Source organism: Amblyomma americanum, chromosome 4 (genome assembly GCF_052857255.1).
Source record: "Amblyomma americanum isolate KBUSLIRL-KWMA chromosome 4, ASM5285725v1, whole genome shotgun sequence".
In the NCBI taxonomy this organism is placed as follows: domain Eukaryota; kingdom Metazoa; phylum Arthropoda; class Arachnida; order Ixodida; family Ixodidae; genus Amblyomma; species Amblyomma americanum.
The window spans coordinates 83,331,034-83,357,650 of NC_135500.1; the positions used below are offsets into that span (position 1 = coordinate 83,331,034).

Consider the following 26,617-nt stretch of genomic DNA (forward strand, 5'->3'; position numbering starts at 1 on the left):
GAGGCAACGTGCGTGCGCCGGCTGACGACCAAGCCACTGCACTCCGGCCAGTACGCGGCCGCCGGCTCCGGTGGCATCACGGCTTCAGGGTCGCCGCCAGGTGGTCCGCGATGGTGCTGCCCCGGAAAATGCAGGGGACCGGCTCCCACGCTAGGCCCGCCTCCACTTGCAGCTGCCGGTCCCACGACGCCACGCTTACGTAGGAGCAAGGTGATCAATGGTCGTCTGCCTGTTTTGGAATTCCCACGTGATTTGTCCCTCACATTTAGTTTCTCTATATACAATAACTGGGGGAGGGGGAAAAGATTGATAGGAGAGCGTAGGCGTGCAGTCGCAGTGTCAATGCCAGTTGGCATATGCTGCCCTCCCAGGCCTAGAGGCGGCAAGAGAGGCCGTTGCCTCCAGGAAGGAGAGGAGGTGCCGGAAGGCCTTGGTGGGATGGTGGCCGCCAGGGAACAGGTGTTCCAGTGAAGAGCTGGGGAGGCCCGAGGTGTGGAAGCCCACCTCCATGATGGACTTGGCAGGCATGAAGGCAGGGCATTCACACAGCAGGTGCTGGGCTGTCTCCGCTGGGTCGTTGCACAATGTGCACCCAGGGGAGGCAGTATGGCCGAGACGGTAAAGGCGAGAGCTGGTTTAGGTGCAGCCCACCCTGAGTCTTTTGTGCCGGTGCTGCGCTCCGCTATTTCAGCACGCCGCGACCGTCTGCACTATTAGGGTACTGCCGCACCTAGCAGCTAAGAAGCTCTTAGCTGTCTCATAAGTGATTCCTTCATTTTTATTTTTGTCGTTGCTGTAAAAAAGAAATGTGCAAGTTTGTGCATGCCTTAGGCTACAATTTATTTGCTTTATATATATATATATATTTTTTTTCAGAACACCTTACTGTCAAGAAAGTTAGTGGTTCGAGCTGCTAATCCAGTTTTTTTCTTAATAAACAATTTAGCATACAGCCGCCAATTTCACAATATAATATTTGTCATTATATAAAAAAACTGATTAGTTAATTTCAATTAATGATCTAATTATTACGCTCTATCACGTACGTGATGTCCACCTCTCGGTAAAACCCAACTGCACAGACCGCACATGCGTATATCTAGTTTTTAAACTAGAAGTTCTTTAAAGGTGGAAAAAAAAAAACACCGTCTTCTGCTCATTGTGGTAGCTTTATTATATATTGTGTTTCGCTTAAAACTTTCACACACAGGTATAATGACACTCACAATAATGTTGCTCTGTTAAGTTCTACCACGTGAGTTAGCATTTGCCTGCATAAATGAAGTATTTGTACGGCTAGTCTGACCATTACAGTAACAAACGATGAGACACCAGCAATGAAGTGTTTGCAAACCATTTTTATTGCTTTTGGGATAAAACTTACTTGTTCTTAAGCGTTACTGCTTTCCGGGCTGCGGCCTTCTGCTGCGCATTGTCTTGTATGGCGTCATTTCTTAGTTTGTAAAAGTTGTTTAAAACAGTGTTGGCTGCAACGCGAACTACCAAGCGCAGGAGAGTTTGTGCAGTGTGGCCATTTTCACATGTCTCAATGTCATTTTCTTCCAGGAGGCAAATCGTCTGTGAAATCACTACACCACGTTGATTACTACAGGAGAGAAAATGTTCCATGTTGGCTCCGAAAGACGACTTCTCTGGAACTAGTTTTGTTATCAGTACCATGTGAACTGTCAATGGCTGGGGAAACTTGAGCCCTCCTCTTGACAGGTTAGCTATCATGACAGTGTTTTCCGCTTCGATCTCTCGATTTTCAATGACCAATGTGCTGAAGCAAGTAGAACATGAAAGCCTCTTTAAAGCAGCATGAGCAGCATATCCTGCAATGTAAACAATAGCATCCGTGTCAGAGTGGGCACGTGTAATATTGTCGTCGCTGACAGCCACAGAAAAGTTGCACGCCACAAGATCTTCACTTACGTCTTCACACTTTGTTTCCTCGCGTGGTAATGTCAAAAGTTTTTGAAGACGAAGCTTCTCACATTCGTAGAGCTGACGCATGGAAATGTGGTACTGTGATCTTGCCAGCTGGCGGGTAACTGCCGAACCGGTCTTCTAGCACGTCCGTCTGAAATTTGCCCAGCAGAACATACTTGAAGTGAAGTTCCTCTAAGCAGTAGCGCGAGAGTTCTACCAGATAATAGCATGTCACTCGCAAAGCACTGTGTGTCTCTTTCGTCAGCGAGCCACTGGTGATGTTGATTCTCCCCCAAGCGTCCAACCAGTCGACAGCGGCACTCAGGAAAACTGTGTGTCATCAACAGACCTTACAGGGTCTTGCACGCTGTCCTTTAGCCTGTGGCCTTTGAAAGGGGTCTTAACGTTGACTATTTGCCACCATGTGAGGATAATGTCAATGAAAAGAGCAGTCAACTCAGCTTGAGGAATCCTGAACGCGGAACCATGTGTTCTGAGGGCATTTGACACAATCTGATTAATGACGCCGAGAACGAGCTTTACATTTTGCCGCCCCATTGAAGTTGGATTCACGGCTTTTGTGTTCAGTCTGTAAGCAGCCTTCACAAGCGACGTCTTCTCTGAAGAATAAAGCTGCTGCACAGCTGCGAAAGAAACAGCTTTCATACGAGGAGGCCCGTCAGGCATTGTTCCACTCAAGTCCATTTCAGAGAAATAGAGGCATGTTCCAGGGTTTTTCTGGTTAATGCAATTGTTCCTGACGCACTTCAAGAGATGAACAGGATCGACCACGTAGAAAAAAGGACGAGTGTTATCGTCTGGATGGGGATAGACAGTGCTATGTCAACTCCCCTTAGCCTGATTCTAACACAGGGTGCGCTCCAATATTCCCAAGTAGACAGCTACTTAGACGTCTAGCCGGACAGCCGCCATCTTGGGATGTGTTCGATTTCTCACAAAGCCGTCTAAGATGACTGCTTCGCCAAAGTCTACATTGATGCAGGCTAACTTGCTGTCTAAAGATGGCAGAGCTGATGTACGCGAATGAGCGAGTCGTGCTCTTGCAGGTGTCGGACTGTACCCGGAGTATAGGAATGGAAAAATTTGAGTCATTCCATTATGTTATTTGGTAGGTCCAGTGCAGCTTTGGGGAGCTGCAGGCTGGTCTGCCAGTGGGGGTGGCCAGGGGGGGTCTGCTGGTGTTGGCCTGGTTTTGAGGGCCTGGGCGTAGGACCCTGCCCTGTCCGGAGGTTGGTTCAAATGGCTCTCTGGAAAACAGGTTCTGGTGTGGCAGTGATGGCTGCCGCCACCCGTCGTTCTTCTTGCCAGCGGCGACATGCCGGATTGTCTGTGGGATGGGCCCCTCCACAGTTAGTGTACCGGGGTACTGGAGCATCACAGGCACCAGGCCCATGGTGGCATCCACAGCGGCGGCAGAGTTGCGGTAGAGTGCAGCTGGCCGTGACATGGTCAAGGCGGCCACATCAACCTCACTGGATGGGACGCGGGAGGGCCGGACGGACAGGCAGTCACAGCTTGTAGATTGCCACGTGAGGTGGCAGCTGTGGCGCCCCTAAGGTGATCTGGAGGGTATTGGGCTAGCCACGACGTACCCCCAGGATAGGCACGGAGCACTCCAGGGCTGCAGGCAGGTCAGCATCCCCCAGGTCAGCAGGCACGCCATGGATGAAGCTCATGGAGGTGCCCTTGTTCGCAGCAGGTCGTGGCCGGACTGTTATCCGGCAAGGCTGTGGATGCCGAGAAGAGCCCCCATTGCCTGTGTGGTGAGTACATCCACGGCAACAATGTTACATGAGGGTTGACCTTCACAAAGGAGACTCCCGGTGTGGAGGAGAGCTCCACAGCTATGCGGAACTCTTTCAGTGTTGCTGGAAGGAGCCACCTTTTGTTCCGGGGACGGAAAATGATAGTCCCCACTTGACTATCCTTTTTCTCAGGGGGGAGAGGGGGGTGGTGTGGACACCGATGGCACCCACAAGATTCTTGGACGAACCATTCCCCTTCCTCTGTGCCTTGGTTAGCAGAGGAGGAAGTATCCACAGCTGGGTGGGTGCTAGAAGGCTCGTCAGGGTTGGTGTCCTCTTGCGAGTCCTCAATATGATACTCAGAGGACTGAAGGGTGCCCTACTGGTTCAGTGTCCTCTGCTGGGAGGGGCGGGAAGTGAGCCATTTCCGTTCCTGGCAGGCAGGAAACCTGGAGCGAGAGGGGGGGCCGATGAAAGAGGCCCTTGACGATCATAGCATTATCTTTGATCATCAGTGCTGTTTTCGCAAGGGCTACTCATGCGACACCCAACTTGCCGATTTTATTTACGACATACATGCACTGACTGATGCTGGTTTTCAAGTTGAAGCAATATTTTTCGATTTTTCTTAAGCATTTGATCGCATTCCTCACCAAAGGTTGTTAAACTTTCACAGCTGAACGTTCACTCTTATATTATTGCATGGATAGCTGATTTCCTCTCATCTAGAATCCAGTTCACAGCAGTTAACAACTCAAGCTCATGTTTTGCTAATGTTATGTCTGGAAGCCAGTTTACTTTTTCTCATCTATATTAATGATTTACCCAGTTACATGACGTCTATAATCAGGCTATTTGCTGATGATTGCGTGCTTTATCGATGTATAACCTGCAACGCTGACAACCAATTACTGCAGTCTGCTCTAGAAGCGATAAGCACATGGTGTTCTAATTGGTTAATGCCATTAAATCTTTCCAAATCTAAGGTCATGTCATTCACCAACAAGCCTCATGTTCCTATCACCTACTCTCTTCATAGCTATAGTGTAGAACTCTCCACATGTTACAAGTATCTTGGCGTGAACCTTCAGTCTAACTTATCATGGAAGCATCACATTAATCTCACTCTTGCCTCCGCTAATCATACTTTCGGACTTCTCAATTATAATTTGAAAGAGGCCGCAACACATGTAATAAAAAACTTGCGTATACCACATTATTCAGTCCGAAACTCTTAATACACGTCTGCCATTTGGGATCCTCATCAGACTTATATCATAAGTAACATCAAAGCCTTGCAAAAAACTGTGCTGCGCGATTCATCTTTTCTGATTATTCATGTTACACCAGTGTCACCTCATGAAGTTTACAGCCGAGTAAGAAAATTTCCTGCCTATCACTTTTCCGTAACCTTTATCACCATCCTTCCCTTCATGGTGAATTCTTTCAGCCACTGCCTGTTACCTTTCCATGTCGTGATCATCCTCACATAGTTAAGCACATTAACTACCAGTAATTCCACTATGCATATTCTTTTTTATCGTGCACAATAACTGAACTTTACCATCACACACTGCCATATGTGACCTAAATAAGTTCCAACACCTTAATCACGCATGTTTCAACAACTAAAAAGGTTTTTTTCAGCGTACTGTCTTCTGTCTTGTCTTCTTTTATTTTTCATATATACTTCAGCACACTTTTTCCGGCGTTGTCTTTTCCTTGCGGTGCTGTTATCTGTTCCTAAAATTCTGCTGTTATGTGCATTGTTCCGAATCTTCTTGTGGATGTCTATTTTTCATTTATACTTGTGAAACCACAACGGTGGCCAAGTGGTTGAGCATCCGTCTCGTATGCGGGAGGTGCGGGGTTTGGTCCCCAGTGCCGCCGGATATTCACCGTTGATACAATGGGTACAAGCTTTCCCCTGCTCTGGTGCTCGGCTTATTTAGGGTGAAATGCTTGGGAAATAGGTCTTTGACCCCAACTTGAGAAAAAGAAAATTACCTTGTGTCATGGCGCTCTTTGGCCATAGATGCCTTTGCGCCATAAAAAGAAAAAGATATTTGTGATTTCGCCAGTTTGGTTTATTACATTATTATAACCTTGAAACAATGTCTTGTACCCGCTTCCACCCCCCCATGTAATACCCTCGGATGAGGGCCTTTGGGGATATTTTGAATAAATAAATAAAATAAATATACTAAACATTCATTATGAATGCTCAGTATTTGTTGGTTTGCGTTCATGATACAACAGCATGTGATTACTAGTAGTAGTGTGTATTTTAAAATTAACAAAAAGGAAGGTAAAAGATTTTTGCCAGTCCCGGCATCTGCCATCGATACTGTAGCACCTGAGCTGGGGCAGCGGAAATACAGGACAGCAGGCAGTTTGAAGAAGTGAAATGAAAGAGGTGAGCGGACAGTGAGAAAGGATAGAGGAAGAGGTGATAAATACACTATTTACATAGTACATTTGTACAAGTCGCGTGCGTGCAGAGTTAACTAAAGAACGGAAAAACATGTGCACAACAGTTTGCACTCAACAGCTGGAGCAGGGTGCCCAGCTGTTAATCGTCCTAGGTTGCACATGCGGAGCGTTCGGTCACTCCACGGCACTACCTGACGCAAAACAGACGGGACGTCAAGCCCCTCTGTTCGAGAAGTGCACAGAGGCTCACCAAGGTTCGCTCACGGGTGCGCGCACTGCCCTGCAGCCACAATACCGATATTTTACAGGCATAATTTCTAATCAGTAAACATGCATGTGCACTACAAGAGTAGTATGTGAATAAGGAGTGGATGCAGGTCACCAGTAACATCACTGTTGCTTTCAGAGTATTTAAGAATAGAAAGCACAGTGCAAAACACAGGATATGAAAGATTTGTGAAAAATTGCATTTATTATTTTTTTGCAACTACCTTTGTAGCTATGCTCAAGTCATTCAAACAGGTTACTACTTTAGCTCAAGTGTTTTACAATCCGGTCAACATCGGAGTTCAGTTTTGTTGCCACTTTTGTGTAATTTATATGTAAACAGTGTCTTCTGATATCACTCATTTTAGGTTATTTCATATGCATACATTACCATTCATCGCTGTAGTCACTTCTCTCTTAACTTTGCTATGGCCTGTTCAGAAGTGGACACTCTTCTTTTATAAACTGGTAATGAAACAACCAAATCTCTGCCGATCAGCAAAAAACTAAGCGTCTGTTTTTGTAGCTCTCATGAAAAGCTAAAGATTTTGCCACCTTATGCCAGATTTGCCAGATTTATGCAAAATGTTTCAGTTGCCTGCAAGGTGGTTCACCAGGGCATTCCTTACTGCTGCTACTCCCGACGGCTCTAATCGGCTACTCGTGTATACTGGTTGGGGACACCTTTCGTTTGCGCTTTGCACCGCACTCATCCATCCTGCATCACACTGATCACTGAATTGCTTGCAGACGTGTAGCACACAAGCAGCTCGGACCACAATGTTCACATTGTGAATATCGCACTCGACGCCCTTTAACAGCATTCGGAAGCGTGCCTTAGCACGTCCAAACGCATTTTCTACAACACATGTCTGGCACTTGATATATGGTAGTTGAAGGTCTGTGCGGGCGACCCAGCAGTTCCAGGAAAGGGTTAGGGTTTCATTACATGCCTCTGCAGGGCGAACGCTTGGTCAGCAAGACGCACTGGACCAACTTGCACCCCTTGAATTGTCTTTGTTTCAAATTGAAACAGATCTCTGTCTAAAATACGGGGAAGTCGTGAGATCTGAAACACTGCAGTCATTATTTCTTCCAAGACTCCCACTGTTGGTGTACAAACACTTGTACCTGTGTTCAACCACAGCGAGGAGGATGATGCTGTACCACCGTTTATAGTTAAAATAATCTGTCGCCTCTTCCTTTGGAGGGCACACCTCGATGTGGCAGCCATCCAGGGGCACCAACACCTTGAGGAAAGCCACGAACTGCAGCGAACTGGCGCATGTGCTCCTGCAATTCATGCAACTTTGGGAAACCCACGAATTGCGCTTCCAAGTTGTGCACAATTACGGCGCAGAACACGCAGAATATCATGTTCACGGAGGCAGGGCTCACGCCAAAAAGGTTTGCTACAGTCCGCTCTTCAGCTGACGTTGCGAGGCGGAAAAAGCCAATCGCCACGCGTTTTTCCAGAGCAGTTGCCTTTCGCATGCTGGTGTCTTGCCGACGCATGTTCTCGCAAACGCCCACAATATAGTGAAATGTGGCGTGGTTCATACTGAAATTATCGCGGAAGCCGCTGTCCGGAAGATAGGGCAGCGTCGTCTCGTACCACGAGTTTGGGCATGGATACATCCATAACGCTCGCTGCCGCGTGCACTGAAGAACCGCCGCCAACAAAAGGCGTTTCGATCGCCTGCTTTTCGTTTTCAGCATGTCGATTTCGGCGCTCAGAGGCTGCATGCGGAGGCGTTGAAGTGCTGCCTGATGCGTAGCGAAAGCAGCCCAAAATTCAACGTCGGCGTCGTCCCCACCATCCGCCACAGGCCCGCGTGAAGCCATCGCTGCCTGAATGCTGAATGTTAACACACACACACTCACAATACACGATATTGCACACACAGAACGTAAGCAGGCAATTAGACTCCGCACGTGACTGCACCGATCACGTACACGAGGTGCGCTTGCAATCAAAAGAGGCCCAATGCTCCCACGACGGCTCCCAGCAAAGTAGTGGCTACAAGTGGCTATTATGTCGGCTAAAAAGTCAGCTAAAACCATCGTTTGTAGACTTTTTGCTTTTCGTTAATGTCCGCCACATGCGTAACCAAAGCACTGCCCCGCAGGGGGTAGCGTGATAAACAACCATTTTTTCTTTCATTTATCCTTTTTAAAGTAACCGTATTTAATAATACACTGGTATAGGTGCAGTCACAAATTCTCAATGGAGGTGATCACATGGTGGTTTCCGTCACACCAACCGACATGCCCAAACTGCGTGTAAGCGCGGCCAACTACGGCCTGTGCTAACCATAGTTAAGTCCTATAACCTCAGTTAAGCTTAACTATAGTTAGGCTGCCCATGTAAAGAGGGTATTATGGGCACAAATTAGCAGAGCCATAGACTTATTTCGAAAAAGAGCAAACTGAGGCATTCTTCTAAGCAAGTGCGAAAAGCCATGGAGAAAAAATGAGCATTCTTCCAAGCTCCTGGTACTCTCGAGGTCACAAGGCATTGCATATATAGGATGGCTAGTTCTACTAGCACAATCTCCCCTCCCTCCTTCAACAAATCTGCTGTTACCTGATCCTCATCAGCTGCTTTCCCGCTTTTCATTCCTACTAAGGCTTCCGTTACTTCCTCTTCTCTTACTGCTACGGGATGTCCCATTGCTGTGCGCTGCGGCTTCTCTCATTAACGTTCTGATTGCATTGGCTACTGCATAGATTTTTGTCTCTTTGGCTATTTGATATCTTATCCATATTGCTAATGATAGTGCCCTCTTTGTTAACGCATACATCATGTACCAAGCATACAAGGTGTTCAGCTTTAAGCAGCTAGTGAAAGATGGAGGTGGAGCATCACGCTTTAAGACTGTTTTGAGTGCTGTCTGAAGGGTTAAGAAATATGATGACTAGTGTGTCATGGGATTCGGATAAATCTTCTGGTGAGCCCGTGCCAGGAAGCAGTGTTTGTAGCTCCTACTCCAACATATACACAGCCACTGTGATGCTTTGAATAGCTGTAGTAGTCACAAAACAGCGCTGTTTGAAAATACCTGTTGCAGTGGAGACGCTGGAGATGTGTGACTTTGTGTTAGTGCTTGCTGGGCGCCATGCTGAGCAGTGGCAGCAACAGCTGTGCCATCGCCTGGCTGCTGTGAAAGGGGTTCCTGCTGTAAATGAATAATGAGGTGCATCACATGCTCGCAGTGGAACGCCAGCCTTAGCTAAAAAGATGCATGTAATTCAACAGACAGATGTACCAGCATGTAATTCAACAGACAGATGTACCAATCTGAGACTGTCAATATGGAACACAGCCAGTGGGCGAGAGTGCACCCATTTCTTAAGAAAGCAACAGCAGAGAAATGCATTGTTAGTACAGCAGGTCTACCATATTTTTGAGAAGGGAGAGTGGGGTGTCTCTCCTCAGGCTCACCCAGCTATACCCCATGAAGTGTGTATGCTATGTGTATGAGGAATTATATATGCAGAACTGCCGTATCTGTATAATAAGGGAGCTAATTATACTCATTGGCATCCACCCAAGCGGCTAAAGGAAAGCTATAAATTGTTTCCACAGAAACTTCGCAAAAAAAACGGGATTCCCCTAAACATTTGGCCAAGCTTTCTGCCTGTGTTTTGTCTTTTTTTCTTTGTCTCATGCTTCCCTTTTTCCTTATGTGTATGACATTTACCGTATTTACTCGCGTAATTTGCGCCCGCACATAGATTGTGCACCCCAAAAAGTTCAAACTTTTAACCCGATAAAAAAAAAAACTACTCGCACATTTTGCGAACTATGCTGAGCCAGACCACCAGCATGTACGCGGGTGCGAACTGTGCCGTTTACCCGGCTTGCTCGCGCTGGCGGTCGCTGTCCCGGACGAACAGTTGCGCGCGCTCCCGAATCCAAAAATACCGTACCGTTTGCTATACGGTTTGCCGCTAGTCAGTCGGGCCACACGCAAGGGCCCCGTTTTATTGCCCGTTATCTCCTCCCACGGCTGACTTCGCGATTGAATCTTTGCGCGTTTATTGCTTTGAGCTAAGCACGTGCGGTGCCGTCATGTCATGCCACCCCGCGGGGAGCTATAGCGTGGGGAAGGGGGGGGGGGGGGGGGGGGGGACGTGTCAACCTTGTTGCCATGGGGCGAGGGGTGCCAACCTTTTTTTAGGACATGTTCGGATAACTCGCTTGCGTGTAAATTGCGCACCCTCTTTTTGGAGTCCTAATTAAAGAAAAAAACGTGCGCAAATCACGCGAGCAAATACGTACGGTGCTCTATGCCTTATGGAACTTCTTTGTGATTTCCTTTGTAAACGAACTATAGTTTTAAGGAATTACAGTGCTCTCTCAGTGACACTTCCCAGGTGCTATGGCCGAGATGACAACAAAAAATGCACCGCCTACTGCTAGGCGCAAACATTTGCACACTACAAGTAATAATTAAATAGAAATGATGCCCCAAGGAAAACTGTGGTGTGCTCGATGCTCTTTTTTTTATTTTCTTCTAATGATGGAGTGCGTAAGCTAATAAATAAATAATCATGTACAGTAAGCAGAATTTCACCAGAGCCATATATAAACCGCAGCCAGTTTAGGAGTATAATGACACAATTACTTTTTATCAGTGCAGGAGTACTGTAGCCGCGCTACTCGATCATAACGTCTAGCTAAAGCCATTTATTCACAAATCGTTCTATTTCTTGCACGAACACCTAAAACATCATATTGAACGCATGCTTATGCAGTCAAGTTATAATAAAGCACCTTCTCAATAAGAGCATTTCTTTCCAATCTCTTGAGAATGTATAGAAGGTGGATCCTCACCTGAAGGGGGACGGCATCCGCACGTATACGAACTACGAGCAGCGACATCCGATCGAAGTGCTCGGGCAGGAAATGTTTTGAACATACGCAGGTCCATTTTGCTGGCTCCCAGTCTCTTTGGCCTGGTCTAACGGCCTCAGTCCACTGCCTCCTTCGCTCTGGATCTTTCGGAAACCTGTTTGAGAACAATACTATTCACTGCACTCGGACAAAGAGCCACCAATAAGGCCGGGGCGGTACGAATACCACATTCACGCCGTGTCGTGCGTTATGTTCTGCGAGCATGCATTTTACTCATTACGCATTCAATTAAATACGAAAACAAAATGCAGTATACTTACGTGTGGAAAGTGACGCCCGGTTCTTGTCCTGGCGTGCGCGACCGACACCCAGGAACGCAGCAGCTGGGCATCGCAGCGTCTTTGTTGTCAATGGAAGCAGAAGTCTCACTTTCCGCCGTGTCTGACAGCTGCCGACAGCTTGGCGCGGCGCGAAATCGTCTGCTCGCGCCGCTCGCGTTGATCTTCGCGGCGCTCGCATGCCATTGGCTGAGAAAACGGCCAAGTGTCATGGCAGAGCCCTCGCTTCCGGCTTCAAAAAAATGTGACGTAGCAGCCTCTCCTCTTTTCCTTCTTTCCTCCATGTTTGTGGCCGTCAGCGTGAAAACATGGCGTGAACTCTCATGTCGATGGCAGTAGGGATTGCTGACGATGACCTCGGGAAAAGGGCAGTTTTGGTTTCACTTTCGAAGCGCAGAGTCGAATTTTCTCTTGTGGCGTCACAAAACCACTCAGTTAAGTTATTTAAAGGTCGCGAAAATAATACGGTTTTACCTGGAGGCATTTTGACGTCCTCTATGTGGCTTTGCAAGGTCCTTTCCTCTGGAAGAGGCCAGCCAGTTTCCCGCAGGTACTCGTAACCACGAGAGCCACATTCAAGTCGCAGCTTCAGTGCTCCTTCCACCGTAGCTTTGGTGCAGGATGAACCTCTCATGGTGCCCTTCCCCAGCATATAGATCTGGTCTTCTGCGAGAAGGCGTCCCAGGGATTCTCTTAGCTGGTCCCGTTCAGACTCAGCCTTTCTCCGTCTCTTTGCCTCCAAGTCTAGACGGCATTTCATTGCATCTAATTCATCGCAGTCAGAATTACCCAAGTCATTTCTTTCTGATGAAGTAGCTTCAATGAGGCCTGATGAAGAATCATTTTGCACACTGTCATTCAGTTTGTCTTTCCAGAAAACTTGCAAGCCAGTCTAGCACAGGTTCAGAATGCTTTTCTTTTAACCAACGCTGCAAAAGACAACCAGCAGCAGCACAAACCTTTCTCTTCCAAAAGGTGAATGTCACCTTGGCTGCCAGTGTCGGTTTCAAGGCCTGGCTGCGCTTCATTCCCTTTAAGTGAGGAGTGGTTAACATTGGGGCCTGCAGAATAACAAAAGAAACCCTCGAATTTTATGATCAAAATCGTTTGAATTGTGGGAGTTCTTTCTAGGCCGTCGAGCCTCCTTTGAGGTCTAGGCCGTGAACTCTGAGCTCCCGGTATTACACACCGTGCGCGGCCGTTCTCGCGGCGGCGCAGCGGAAATGCAAAATAAACGCATCACGGAACAGGACGCTTTGCCCGGGACCAAAGGTTTATTGGTTCTCCCAAAGTCGCTGACTGCTTGAAGCTTGATCTGTGACCCTTGCAGTCTGGCTTGGTCGTGCGGCTAATGGGTCAAGATGGCGACAACAAAGAGGGAAGAAGGGGCTGAATTACCTGACGTCCTCTCGCTGTCGCAGCTCGTTGAAGTCTCCCTTCGGCCATGGCTGGTATCCGCCGATCTCGGCGCACTTGCCCATTGTCACATTCGGCCAATCAGCGACTGCTCCGGCGGCACCTGGTGGTGCGCGCTTGCGACCGGTTTCGAGCAAGGAGGCGGCTCAGTGCTCTCGAGCAGACCCTCTGGCTACTTGCCCGTGGGGAAGGAGGAAAGCGTCCGCTTTCCTACGTCTCCACGGTGCGCCTCGCTGGCCAGGGAGCGGTACGCCACTCCGAAACTCCCACACTCCTCCTCCCTAAAGACCGAACGTCCCCTGGTGCTCCTGGGGATGGCGTCGCGGCAGGAGGCTCGCTCCCTGGCCCGGGTTGTGCGACCAGGACTCGGGGCTCCGGGGCGACAGCCATCCGGGCCCGAACCACCTCGGCGTCGAGGTCGCTCCCCTCCAGATGCTGCCGGTGGTAGCGGGAGGCAACGTGCGTGCGCCGGCTGACGACCAAGCCACTGCACTCCGGCCAGTACGCGGCCGCCGGCTCCGGTGGCATCACGGCTTCCGGGTCGCCGCCAGGTGGTCCGCGATGGTGCTGCCCCGGAAAATGCAGGGGACCGGCTCCCACGCTAGGCCCGCCTCCACTTGCAGCTGCCGGTCCCACGACGCCACGCTTACGTAGGAGCAAGGTGATCAATGGTCGTCTGCCTGTTTTGGAATTCCCACGTGATTTGTCCCTCACATTTAGTTTCTCTATATACAATAACTGGGGGAGGGGGAAAAGATTGATAGGAGAGCGTAGGCGTGCAGTCGCAGTGTCAATGCCAGTTGGCATATGCTGCCCTCCCAGGCCTAGAGGCGGCAAGAGAGGCCGTTGCCTCCAGGAAGGAGAGGAGGTGCCGGAAGGCCTTGGTGGGATGGTGGCCGCCAGGGAACAGGTGTTCCAGTGAAGAGCTGGGGAGGCCCGAGGTGTGGAAGCCCACCTCCATGATGGACTTGGCAGGCATGAAGGCAGGGCATTCACACAGCAGGTGCTGGGCTGTCTCCGCTGGGTCGTTGCACAATGTGCACCCAGGGGAGGCAGTATGGCCGAGACGGTAAAGGCGAGAGCTGGTTTAGGTGCAGCCCACCCTGAGTCTTTTGTGCCGGTGCTGCGCTCCGCTATTTCAGCACGCCGCGACCGTCTGCACTATTAGGGTACTGCCGCACCTAGCAGCTAAGAAGCTCTTAGCTGTCTCATAAGTGATTCCTTCATTTTTATTTTTGTCGTTGCTGTAAAAAAGAAATGTGCAAGTTTGTGCATGCCTTAGGCTACAATTTATTTGCTTTATATATATATATATTTTTTTTTTCAGAACACCTTACTGTCAAGAAAGTTAGTGGTTCGAGCTGCTAATCCAGTTTTTTTCTTAATAAACAATTTAGCATACAGCCGCCAATTTCACAATATAATATTTGTCATTATATAAAAAAACTGATTAGTTAATTTCAATTAATGATCTAATTATTACGCTCTATCACGTACGTGATGTCCACCTCTCGGTAAAACCCAACTGCACAGACCGCACATGCGTATATCTAGTTTTTAAACTAGAAGTTCTTTAAAGGTGGAAAAAAAAAAACACCGTCTTCTGCTCATTGTGGTAGCTTTATTATATATTGTGTTTCGCTTAAAACTTTCACACACAGGTATAATGACACTCACAATAATGTTGCTCTGTTAAGTTCTACCACGTGAGTTAGCATTTGCCTGCATAAATGAAGTATTTGTACGGCTAGTCTGACCATTACAGTAACAAACGATGAGACACCAGCAATGAAGTGTTTGCAAACCATTTTTATTGCTTTTGGGATAAAACTTACTTGTTCTTAAGCGTTACTGCTTTCCGGGCTGCGGCCTTCTGCTGCGCATTGTCTTGTATGGCGTCATTTCTTAGTTTGTAAAAGTTGTTTAAAACAGTGTTGGCTGCAACGCGAACTACCAAGCGCAGGAGAGTTTGTGCAGTGTGGCCATTTTCACATGTCTCAATGTCATTTTCTTCCAGGAGGCAAATCGTCTGTGAAATCACTACACCACGTTGATTACTACAGGAGAGAAAATGTTCCATGTTGGCTCCGAAAGACGACTTCTCTGGAACTAGTTTTGTTATCAGTACCATGTGAACTGTCAATGGCTGGGGAAACTTGAGCCCTCCTCTTGACAGGTTAGCTATCATGACAGTGTTTTCCGCTTCGATCTCTCGATTTTCAATGACCAATGTGCTGAAGCAAGTAGAACATGAAAGCCTCTTTAAAGCAGCATGAGCAGCATATCCTGCAATGTAAACAATAGCATCCGTGTCAGAGTGGGCACGTGTAATATTGTCGTCGCTGACAGCCACAGAAAAGTTGCACGCCACAAGATCTTCACTTACGTCTTCACACTTTGTTTCCTCGCGTGGTAATGTCAAAAGTTTTTGAAGACGAAGCTTCTCACATTCGTAGAGCTGACGCATGGAAATGTGGTACTGTGATCTTGCCAGCTGGCGGGTAACTGCCGAACCGGTCTTCTAGCACGTCCGTCTGAAATTTGCCCAGCAGAACATACTTGAAGTGAAGTTCCTCTAAGCAGTAGCGCGAGAGTTCTACCAGATAATAGCATGTCACTCGCAAAGCACTGTGTGTCTCTTTCGTCAGCGAGCCACTGGTGATGTTGATTCTCCCCCAAGCGTCCAACCAGTCGACAGCGGCACTCAGGAAAACTGTGTGTCATCAACAGACCTTACAGGGTCTTGCACGCTGTCCTTTAGCCTGTGGCCTTTGAAAGGGGTCTTAACGTTGACTATTTGCCACCATGTGAGGATAATGTCAATGAAAAGAGCAGTCAACTCAGCTTGAGGAATCCTGAACGCGGAACCATGTGTTCTGAGGGCATTTGACACAATCTGATTAATGACGCCGAGAACGAGCTTTACATTTTGCCGCCCCATTGAAGTTGGATTCACGGCTTTTGTGTTCAGTCTGTAAGCAGCCTTCACAAGCGACGTCTTCTCTGAAGAATAAAGCTGCTGCACAGCTGCGAAAGAAACAGCTTTCATACGAGGAGGCCCGTCAGGCATTGTTCCACTCAAGTCCATTTCAGAGAAATAGAGGCATGTTCCAGGGTTTTTCTGGTTAATGCAATTGTTCCTGACGCACTTCAAGAGATGAACAGGATCGACCACGTAGAAAAAAGGACGAGTGTTATCGTCTGGATGGGGATAGACAGTGCTATGTCAACTCCCCTTAGCCTGATTCTAACACAGGGTGCGCTCCAATATTCCCAAGTAGACAGCTACTTAGACGTCTAGCCGGACAGCCGCCATCTTGGGATGTGTTCGATTTCTCACAAAGCCGTCTAAGATGACTGCTTCGCCAAAGTCTACATTGATGCAGGCTAACTTGCTGTCTAAAGATGGCAGAGCTGATGTACGCGAATGAGCGAGTCGTGCTCTTGCAGGTGTCGGACTGTACCCGGAGTATAGGAATGGAAAAATTTGAGTCATTCCATTATGTTATTTGGTAGGTCCAGTGCAGCTTTGGGGAGCTGCAGGCTGGTCTGCCAGTGGGGGTGGCCAGGGGGGGTCTGCTGGTGTTGGCCTGGTTTTGAGGGCCTGGGCGTAGGACCCTGCCCTGTCCGGAGGTTGGTTCAAATGGCTCTCTGGAAAACAGGTTCTGGTGTGGCAGTGATGGCTGCCGCCACCCGTCGTTCTTCTTGCCAGCGGCGACATGCCGGATTGTCTGTGGGATGGGCCCCTCCACAGTTAGTGTACCGGGGTACTGGAGCATCACAGGCACCAGGCCCATGGTGGCATCCACAGCGGCGGCAGAGTTGCGGTAGAGTGCAGCTGGCCGTGACATGGTCAAGGCGGCCACATCAACCTCACTGGATGGGACGCGGGAGGGCCGGACGGACAGGCAGTCACAGCTTGTAGATTGCCACGTGAGGTGGCAGCTGTGGCGCCCCTAAGGTGATCTGGAGGGTATTGGGCTAGCCACGACGTACCCCCAGGATAGGCACGGAGCACTCCAGGGCTGCAGGCAGGTCAGCATCCCCCAGGTCAGCAGGCACGCCATGGATGAAGCTCATGGAGGTGCCCTTGTTCGCAGCAGGTCGTGGCCGGACTGTTATCCGGCAAGGCTGTGGATGCCGAGAAGAGCCCCCATTGCCTGTGTGGTGAGTACATCCACGGCAACAATGTTACATGAGGGTTGACCTTCACAAAGGAGACTCCCGGTGTGGAGGAGAGCTCCACAGCTATGCGGAACTCTTTCAGTGTTGCTGGAAGGAGCCACCTTTTGTTCCGGGGACGGAAAATGATAGTCCCCACTTGACTATCCTTTTTCTCAGGGGGGAGAGGGGGGTGGTGTGGACACCGATGGCACCCACAAGATTCTTGGACGAACCATTCCCCTTCCTCTGTGCCTTGGTTAGCAGAGGAGGAAGTATCCACAGCTGGGTGGGTGCTAGAAGGCTCGTCAGGGTTGGTGTCCTCTTGCGAGTCCTCAATATGATACTCAGAGGACTGAAGGGTGCCCTACTGGTTCAGTGTCCTCTGCTGGGAGGGGCGGGAAGTGAGCCATTTCCGTTCCTGGCAGGCAGGAAACCTGGAGCGAGAGGGGGGGCCGATGAAAGAGGCCCTTGACGATCATAGCATTATCTTTGATCATCAGTGCTGTTTTCGCAAGGGCTACTCATGCGACACCCAACTTGCCGATTTTATTTACGACATACATGCACTGACTGATGCTGGTTTTCAAGTTGAAGCAATATTTTTCGATTTTTCTTAAGCATTTGATCGCATTCCTCACCAAAGGTTGTTAAACTTTCACAGCTGAACGTTCACTCTTATATTATTGCATGGATAGCTGATTTCCTCTCATCTAGAATCCAGTTCACAGCAGTTAACAACTCAAGCTCATGTTTTGCTAATGTTACGTCTGGAAGCCAGTTTACTTTTTCTCATCTATATTAATGATTTACCCAGTTACATGACGTCTATAATCAGGCTATTTGCTGATGATTGCGTGCTTTATCGATGTATAACCTGCAACGCTGACAACCAATTACTGCAGTCTGCTCTAGAAGCGATAAGCACATGGTGTTCTAATTGGTTAATGCCATTAAATCTTTCCAAATCTAAGGTCATGTCATTCACCAACAAGCCTCATGTTCCTATCACCTACTCTCTTCATAGCTATAGTGTAGAACTCTCCACATGTTACAAGTATCTTGGCGTGAACCTTCAGTCTAACTTATCATGGAAGCATCACATTAATCTCACTCTTGCCTCCGCTAATCATACTTTTGGACTTCTCAATTATAATTTGAAAGAGGCCGCAACACATGTAATAAAAAACTTGCGTATACCACATTATTCAGTCCGAAACTCTTAATACACGTCTGCCATTTGGGATCCTCATCAGACTTATATCATAAGTAACATCAAAGCCTTGCAAAAAACTGTGCTGCGCGATTCATCTTTTCTGATTATTCATGTTACACCAGTGTCACCTCATGAAGTTTACAGCCGAGTAAGAAAATTTCCTGCCTATCACTTTTCCGTAACCTTTATCACCATCCTTCCCTTCATGGTGAATTCTTTCAGCCACTGCCTGTTACCTTTCCATGTCGTGATCATCCTCACATAGTTAAGCACATTAACTACCAGTAATTCCACTATGCATATTCTTTTTTATCGTGCACAATAACTGAACTTTACCATCACACACTGCCATATGTGACCTAAATAAGTTCCAACACCTTAATCACGCATGTTTCAACAACTAAAAAGGTTTTTTTCAGCGTACTGTCTTCTGTCTTGTCTTCTTTTATTTTTCATATATACTTCAGCACACTTTTTCCGGCGTTGTCTTTTCCTTGCGGTGCTGTTATCTGTTCCTAAAATTCTGCTGTTATGTGCATTGTTCCGAATCTTCTTGTGGATGTCTATTTTTCATTTATACTTGTGAAACCACAACGGTGGCCAAGTGGTTGAGCATCCGTCTCGTATGCGGGAGGTGCGGGGTTTGGTCCCCAGTGCCGCCGGATATTCACCGTTGATACAATGGGTACAAGCTTTCCCCTGCTCTGGTGCTCGGCTTATTTAGGGTGAAATGCTTGGGAAATAGGTCTTTGACCCCAACTTGAGAAAAAGAAAATTACCTTGTGTCATGGCGCTCTTTGGCCATAGATGCCTTTGCGCCATAAAAAGAAAAAGATATTTGTGATTTCGCCAGTTTGGTTTATTACATTATTATAACCTTGAAACAATGTCTTGTACCCGCTTCCACCCCCCCATGTAATACCCTCGGATGAGGGCCTTTGGGGATATTTTGAATAAATAAATAAAATAAATATACTAAACATTCATTATGAATGCTCAGTATTTGTTGGTTTGCGTTCATGATACAACAGCATGTGATTACTAGTAGTAGTGTGTATTTTAAAATTAACAAAAAGGAAGGTAAAAGATTTTTGCCAGTCCCGGCATCTGCCATCGATACTGTAGCACCTGAGCTGGGGCAGCGGAAATACAGGACAGCAGGCAGTTTGAAGAAGTGAAATGAAAGAGGTGAGCGGACAGTGAGAAAGGATAGAGGAAGAGGTGATAAATACACTATTTACATAGTACATTTGTACAAGTCGCGTGCGTGCAGAGTTAACTAAAGAACGGAAAAACATGTGCACAACAGTTTGCACTCAACAGCTGGAGCAGGGTGCCCAGCTGTTAATCGTCCTAGGTTGCACATGCGGAGCGTTCGGTCACTCCACGGCACTACCTGACGCAAAACAGACGGGACGTCAAGCCCCTCTGTTCGAGAAGTGCACAGAGGCTCACCAAGGTTCGCTCACGGGTGCGCGCACTGCCCTGCAGCCACAATACCGATATTTTACAGGCATAATTTCTAATCAGTAAACATGCATGTGCACTACAAGAGTAGTATGTGAATAAGGAGTGGATGCAGGTCACCAGTAACATCACTGTTGCTTTCAGAGTATTTAAGAATAGAAAGCACAGTGCAAAACACAGGATATGAAAGATTTGTGAAAAATTGCATTTATTATTTTTTTGCAACTACCTTTGTAGCTATGCTCAAGTCATTCAAACAGGTTACTACTTTAGCTCAAGTGTTTTACAATCCGGTCAACATCGGAGTTCAGTTTTGTTGCCACTTTTGTGTAATTTATATGTAAACAGTGTCTTCTGATATCACTCATTTTAGGTTATTTCATATGCATACATTACCATTCATCTCTGTAGTCACTTCTCTCTTAACTTTGCTATGGCCTGTTCAGAAGTGGACACTCTTCTTTTATAAACTGGTAATGAAACAACCAAATCTCTGCCGATCAGCAAAAAACTAAGCGTCTGTTTTTGTAGCTCTCATGAAAAGCTAAAGATTTTGCCACCTTATGCCAGATTTGCCAGATTTATGCAAAATGTTTCAGTTGCCTGCAAGGTGGTTCACCAGGGCATTCCTTACTGCTGCTACTCCCGACGGCTCTAATCGGCTACTCGTGTATACTGGTTGGGGACACCTTTCGTTTGCGCTTTGCACCGCACTCATCCATCCTGCATCACACTGATCACTGAATTGCTTGCAGACGTGTAGCACACAAGCAGCTCGGACCACAATGTTCACATTGTGAATATCGCACTCGACGCCCTTTAACAGCATTCGGAAGCGTGCCTTAGCACGTCCAAACGCATTTTCTACAACACATGTCTGGCACTTGATATATGGTAGTTGAAGGTCTGTGCGGGCGACCCAGCAGTTCCAGGAAAGGGTTAGGGTTTCATTACATGCCTCTGCAGGGCGAACGCTTGGTCAGCAAGACGCACTGGACCAACTTGCACCCCTTGAATTGTCTTTGTTTCAAATTGAAACAGATCTCTGTCTAAAATACGGGGAAGTCGTGAGATCTGAAACACTGCAGTCATTATTTCTTCCAAGACTCCCACTGTTGGTGTACAAACACTTGTACCTGTGTTCAACCACAGCGAGGAGGATGATGCTGTACCACCGTTTATAGTTAAAATAATCTGTCGCCTCTTCCTTTGGAGGGCACACCTCGATGTGGCAGCCATCCAGGGGCACCAACACCTTGAGGAAAGCCACGAACTGCAGCGAACTGGCGCATGTGCTCCTGCAATTCATGCAACTTTGGGAAACCCACGAATTGCGCTTCCAAGTTGTGCACAATTACGGCGCAGAACACGCAGAATATCATGTTCACGGAGGCAGGGCTCACGCCAAAAAGGTTTGCTACAGTCCGCTCTTCAGCTGACGTTGCGAGGCGGAAAAAGCCAATCGCCACGCGTTTTTCCAGAGCAGTTGCCTTTCGCATGCTGGTGTCTTGCCGACGCATGTTCTCGCAAACGCCCACAATATAGTGAAATGTGGCGTGGTTCATACTGAAATTATCGCGGAAGCCGCTGTCCGGAAGATAGGGCAGCGTCGTCTCGTACCACGAGTTTGGGCATGGATACATCCATAACGCTCGCTGCCGCGTGCACTGAAGAACCGCCGCCAACAAAAGGCGTTTCGATCGCCTGCTTTTCGTTTTCAGCATGTCGATTTCGGCGCTCAGAGGCTGCATGCGGAGGCGTTGAAGTGCTGCCTGATGCGTAGCGAAAGCAGCCCAAAATTCAACGTCGGCGTCGTCCCCACCATCCGCCACAGGCCCGCGTGAAGCCATCGCTGCCTGAATGCTGAATGTTAACACACACACACTCACAATACACGATATTGCACACACAGAACGTAAGCAGGCAATTAGACTCCGCACGTGACTGCACCGATCACGTACACGAGGTGCGCTTGCAATCAAAAGAGGCCCAATGCTCCCACGACGGCTCCCAGCAAAGTAGTGGCTACAAGTGGCTATTATGTCGGCTAAAAAGTCAGCTAAAACCATCGTTTGTAGACTTTTTGCTTTTCGTTAATGTCCGCCACATGCGTAACCAAAGCACTGCCCCGCAGGGGGTAGCGTGATAAACAACCATTTTTTCTTTCATTTATCCTTTTTAAAGTAACCGTATTTAATAATACACTGGTATAGGTGCAGTCACAAATTCTCAATGGAGGTGATCACATGGTGGTTTCCGTCACACCAACCGACATGCCCAAACTGCGTGTAAGCGCGGCCAACTACGGCCTGTGCTAACCATAGTTAAGTCCTATAACCTCAGTTAAGCTTAACTATAGTTAGGCTGCCCATGTAAAGAGGGTATTATGGGCACAAATTAGCAGAGCCATAGACTTATTTCGAAAAAGAGCAAACTGAGGCATTCTTCTAAGCAAGTGCGAAAAGCCATGGAGAAAAAATGAGTGCTTACGCTCAGAGGCTGGGGTCGTGTAGGCGACTGCTCTGCAGAGATTTCTGTACCAAACTTCTTTTTTCTGTTATTCAATTTCTTTATTATACGTCAGATGGCGCCACATGCCCATGTAGTAGTAAGATGGGTGGAGCTTGGAGTAAAACAAAAGCGTCCAAAACCGAAACTGTACCAGAAAAAAAAATATTTTCTGGTGTGTTGCCTGTGGGCAACACTTTTCAATAAATGGTTAACCCAATAATTCCCAGTTCTAGAAAACGCAAGGAAAGCTGGAAAACAAGTTGTTTACCTGCATTTAGAACACAAATAGCGACACAAACACCATAAAAATATTCAAGAATAATTTTTTATTAGGAACTACAGCTTGTTGCATATATGCAACACTGGGCAGTAATGAAACAACACATAAGGGGAGCTAAACCATAGCTGCATTTACAAGGTTTTTATCCGCTGCAAGAAGCCAGGCAGTGGTACAATGGCTTGAGCGGGCTTGACGGTGGTTGGATTAAGCCTGGTGGAAATGGGTAAAACAATTTCGGGCATTATTGAGACAGAGGTATGTCTGGCACTTGGCACAAGAAATGAAGGTGTATCCCCCGTTGCATGCCTTACACCTGTTTCTGCGCTCGTTCCAAATAGGCCAATGCTCTGTTCCGTCTTTCCTCACGTCTCGGGGAATTGCACTGAAGACCTTCCTTATGACTGGGAGATTGTTCTCAGATGGTCGTCCTGGTGCCCGTTTTCTGTAAAGTACCAATCCAGTCGCGAGCTCGGAGAGAAAAGTACGCAAAGGCATTGTCCTGTTGCCTTGCTGTTGGGCATGACGTTTATGCAGAAACCATGAATTCACTGCAGCCATTTTTACAGTGTGCCAGAATATGTACATGTACCAACGTTTTGCCCGCATCGGAAAGCGATAACTGTAGCACATCTTGTCTAGAAGGTCAACGCCGCCCATTGACATATTGTACTGAGGCACAATAGCGGGGCACTCAACAGTAATGTGTGACTTTTGCTTCTTGTCCCACCTTTTTACGCTTGTTGTTGGTTCAACGCCAATACAATTGGAGACGAGCGTCACTGACCTGTTGTCGAACCACTTCACGGCAACGATGTCTTGATCGCCGCATGATGCAACGCAGAAGTCAAGTGTGCCACGGCCTTTCTTTTTCATTTCTTTTTCGTTCATCAGCTTGCACGATTGTAGTCTATTCTCTCTCACAGTGCCGATGTACGAAATTTTTCTGCGCGTTAGCTCGCTTACCAGGTGAGGACCCGAAAAAAAGTTATCAGCAATAATGAGGTTGTTGTTACGGTCAGGGAGACTTGAACATAGCTGGATCACAACTCCTGCCCCAAGACCGAGTTCATAACCACCTTGATCTCCATAAAAACCCTTGCTACATGCCGGATACACGTCAAAGTCATAGCAAAGCCCGGACTCTCCTTCTCGGGCCCAAAGCTTGAGTCCCCACTTGCACTTTGGCTTATTTGGCAGGTACTGCCGTATAGGCGACCTCCCGCGGAAAGGGATCAGAACCTCATCAACACAAGACTTGTTTTCCTGCGTAATTTTCAACATGTTTTCACGCAGGTCTGAAAGCCAGGGGCGCACTTTCCAGCATTTGTCTTCCATCGTCGCTTCTGTTGCAGCATCATTGTCAACGAAGTGCAAGTGACTCGTGATTTTCTCGAATCGGTTCTGGGACATGATTTGTGCCACAAGCTCATATTTGCTTCCTTGTTCCCAGTATGCACGTACTCTGTGCATGTTCACTAGGCCCATGCGGAAAAACATTCCGAGCACAGATGTGAGTTCTTCAAGTGTCATGTTCAGAGAAGTTCCATTTTTTTGCAAGTAGTACTTGTTAGTTTCTTCAACGACATGTGTCAGCATCGTTCTAGATACAAACAAGTCAGAAAGCTGCTTTGCTGTGAGAGGCTCAGACGGAGGCAAAGGGAAGTCATTTTTGAAGCAGGTTCCAGGCTGCTGAAATGATGTCTTCTTCCACGTGTAGCGCTTCTTTGCATATGCTGCTTTCATGCCTGTTGTGGGCGCCAGCACCTCTTCCTCGAACTCAGAAGAAACACTTTCTTCGTCACTGCTACGGTCAAAGGTTGCCTCATCCGCTTCATCACTACTGCTTCATCGGATATGTCACTCTGGTTGCAATCGATGTGACGAATCAGGTTGTCATTTCCAAGGAAACGCTTTCGTAGCGTTCTCGGTAACCCATAGAACATAGAAGGCGTGATGGCAGCCTGAAGATTTGATTAAACTAAATTTTAAACAACTGATGCACGCAAAAGGCACAGAATATGTCTTTTACGCAACAATATGAGATCATAGCGCTGCTAATGTGAAGAAAACAGCCATGTTGCATATATGCAGCCGTGGTTCAGTGGGACACTACTGCCCGCCGTTGCACATGTGCAACATGGCATAAACAAAATATTTAACCTCATCTAATGCCGGAAAGACGAAACATTGCATGCGACACAAACAATAAACATCTGTGCTTTACAGGTAAGCAATGTAAGGTTCTTGACTGAAAGATTTTATTAGTTATTTGAAATATAAACGTACCTGCTCGCCGGCGCTTCCGAGAGCCATGGGGGACGCCATTTTGAATGAACTTTTCTGGGCACAACGCTGCCCCCAGTGGTGGAATTATGAACTGCTGAGATAGAGAAACACCTAATTGGAAGAGTAACGTCAACTTTTTGCCGGAGCCTCGCCATATGATTCTTTTGTGGGTTGATAAACTGCGCGTTGCATATATGCAACAGTGGGCAATAATGGGTTAAGCGGAACTGGCAACCATGCTTGCCAAATACTTCATGATGGCTGCAACAGCTCCGTAACTGAACAGGCCGATTCGGATGGTAATTTGCACCTTTCTAGGGCTGTAGTCTGGAGACCTGTCTTCCTTGTGCCTCCTAGAGACTTTATTTTTTTGCATTATTGCTCAGAAAGACTGTTGTTCACTTCTTCTTCAGCCTTCTCTGGTCCTTTTCAAGGCCGCGACAAATGAGGTTGCAGCCTGCAGTGTAGCTGAGGCCCACCGCCGCACTCTTATTGGTTTCCCTTCTGCCTTGGCTGAATATTGCAACATCTTCAGCAACTTGTCCGAATTGCAGAATGCAGGCACTTACATGAGTTCTTTTGTCTTGCCATCAGCACAGCTCTCCAGCAAGGTATCATTGCTCAGTGGAGCAAACACTGGCTCCAGTGCTGCGCGTTTGGAGCCCTTACCAATGGCGATAGCACGATTGTACTTGCACCATGAGCTTCAGCCATTAGACACATGCAGTGGTCAGGGGAACTTCCATCCAGGACGTGTGCCAAAGCGTGGCTTGGATTGCCGTTTCATTTCTGGCACGTCATGCGTATTTTCTGTGATTGTGGTTAGTGATTGTTTTAATTTTTTTGGGTCAGTTTCCCTCTGCACCTGAGTGCTTCGCCCTGTGCCTTTTTCTTGTCAACGAACCTTTGTAGCGCAGTGCCCATACACTTGTGCACATGGTTAAGGCAGTCCTTTTTTCTAATGGGGACAAACGCATTGATGTTTTCTGCCTTCAAGGCATGGAATGTGTGGCTGTCTGTGGCACAAATTACTGTTGTGTAGCGCAGCCCAAGTTTGGAGAACAAACGCTTGAACATCGTAAGGGCTGTCTCCACTTCCATTCGCCCTGCATTGCAATCTGTTCTTGTGGCACTCGTGGTCTGCGGCCCAGTCTTCATAGCTTTCATCTGAAGGTTTGGGACCGATGGTGCAACCGAGGCAGAAGTTTGAAAGCACAACATGGTCAGTCACCAATCGGTGTACATTTCGATGATGCAGCCCACCTCGTTATGTGATGACCGCCTTCTGGTCATCCACATTTTCCCGCTGTTTTCTCCTTTTCTCCGCACAGACATGCAAAATAGCCGAATGCTACTGGCTAGACCCATAGGGTAGAGCCCGCGTGCAGGATGGTGGTCTAGCGCAGCACGGTGCGTAAAATATGCGAGTAAAAATTTTTTTTTATAAACCCGGATAAGTTAAGGGCATGCAAATTACGTGAGGGCGCAAATTATGCGCGTAAATAGTTGGTCCATTCGATAGAGGCCTGCTTCGAGATCTCGTTGTTTTGCGTCTTTTGCAACGGACATAGGGGTCTCTTTTGCCATGCGGAATGTGAGGTACAGCACAGCTGACCGCAGCAGTTTTACATTAGGGCGGCCTAGGCAGTGTTTGTGGGCAAAAAAACTGGATGAATTACCTGC

At 47.6% G+C, this 26,617-nt stretch overlaps 2 long non-coding RNA genes across 6 annotated transcripts in view; one reads left to right on the plus strand and one right to left on the minus strand.

Moving 5' to 3' along the window:
* LOC144128099 (uncharacterized) overlaps window positions 1-16,522 on the plus strand; it is a 62,575-nt gene extending 46,053 nt beyond the window's left edge. For all 5 annotated transcript variants that reach the window (XR_013313685.1, XR_013313683.1, XR_013313681.1 and 2 more), the window contains 2 exons: window positions 1,567-1,725; window positions 15,031-16,522. This is a non-coding gene — a long non-coding RNA (uncharacterized LOC144128099). The remainder of the gene's footprint in view (window positions 1-1,566; window positions 1,726-15,030) is intronic.
* Window positions 9,285-15,034, minus strand: LOC144128100 (uncharacterized). The gene is made up of 3 exons (XR_013313686.1): window positions 11,580-15,034; window positions 11,239-11,413; window positions 9,285-9,577 (listed from the first exon to the last, which is right to left on the minus strand). It is a non-coding gene; the product is annotated as an uncharacterized LOC144128100 (long non-coding RNA).
* Window positions 16,523-26,617: the final 10,095 nt, after the last annotated feature.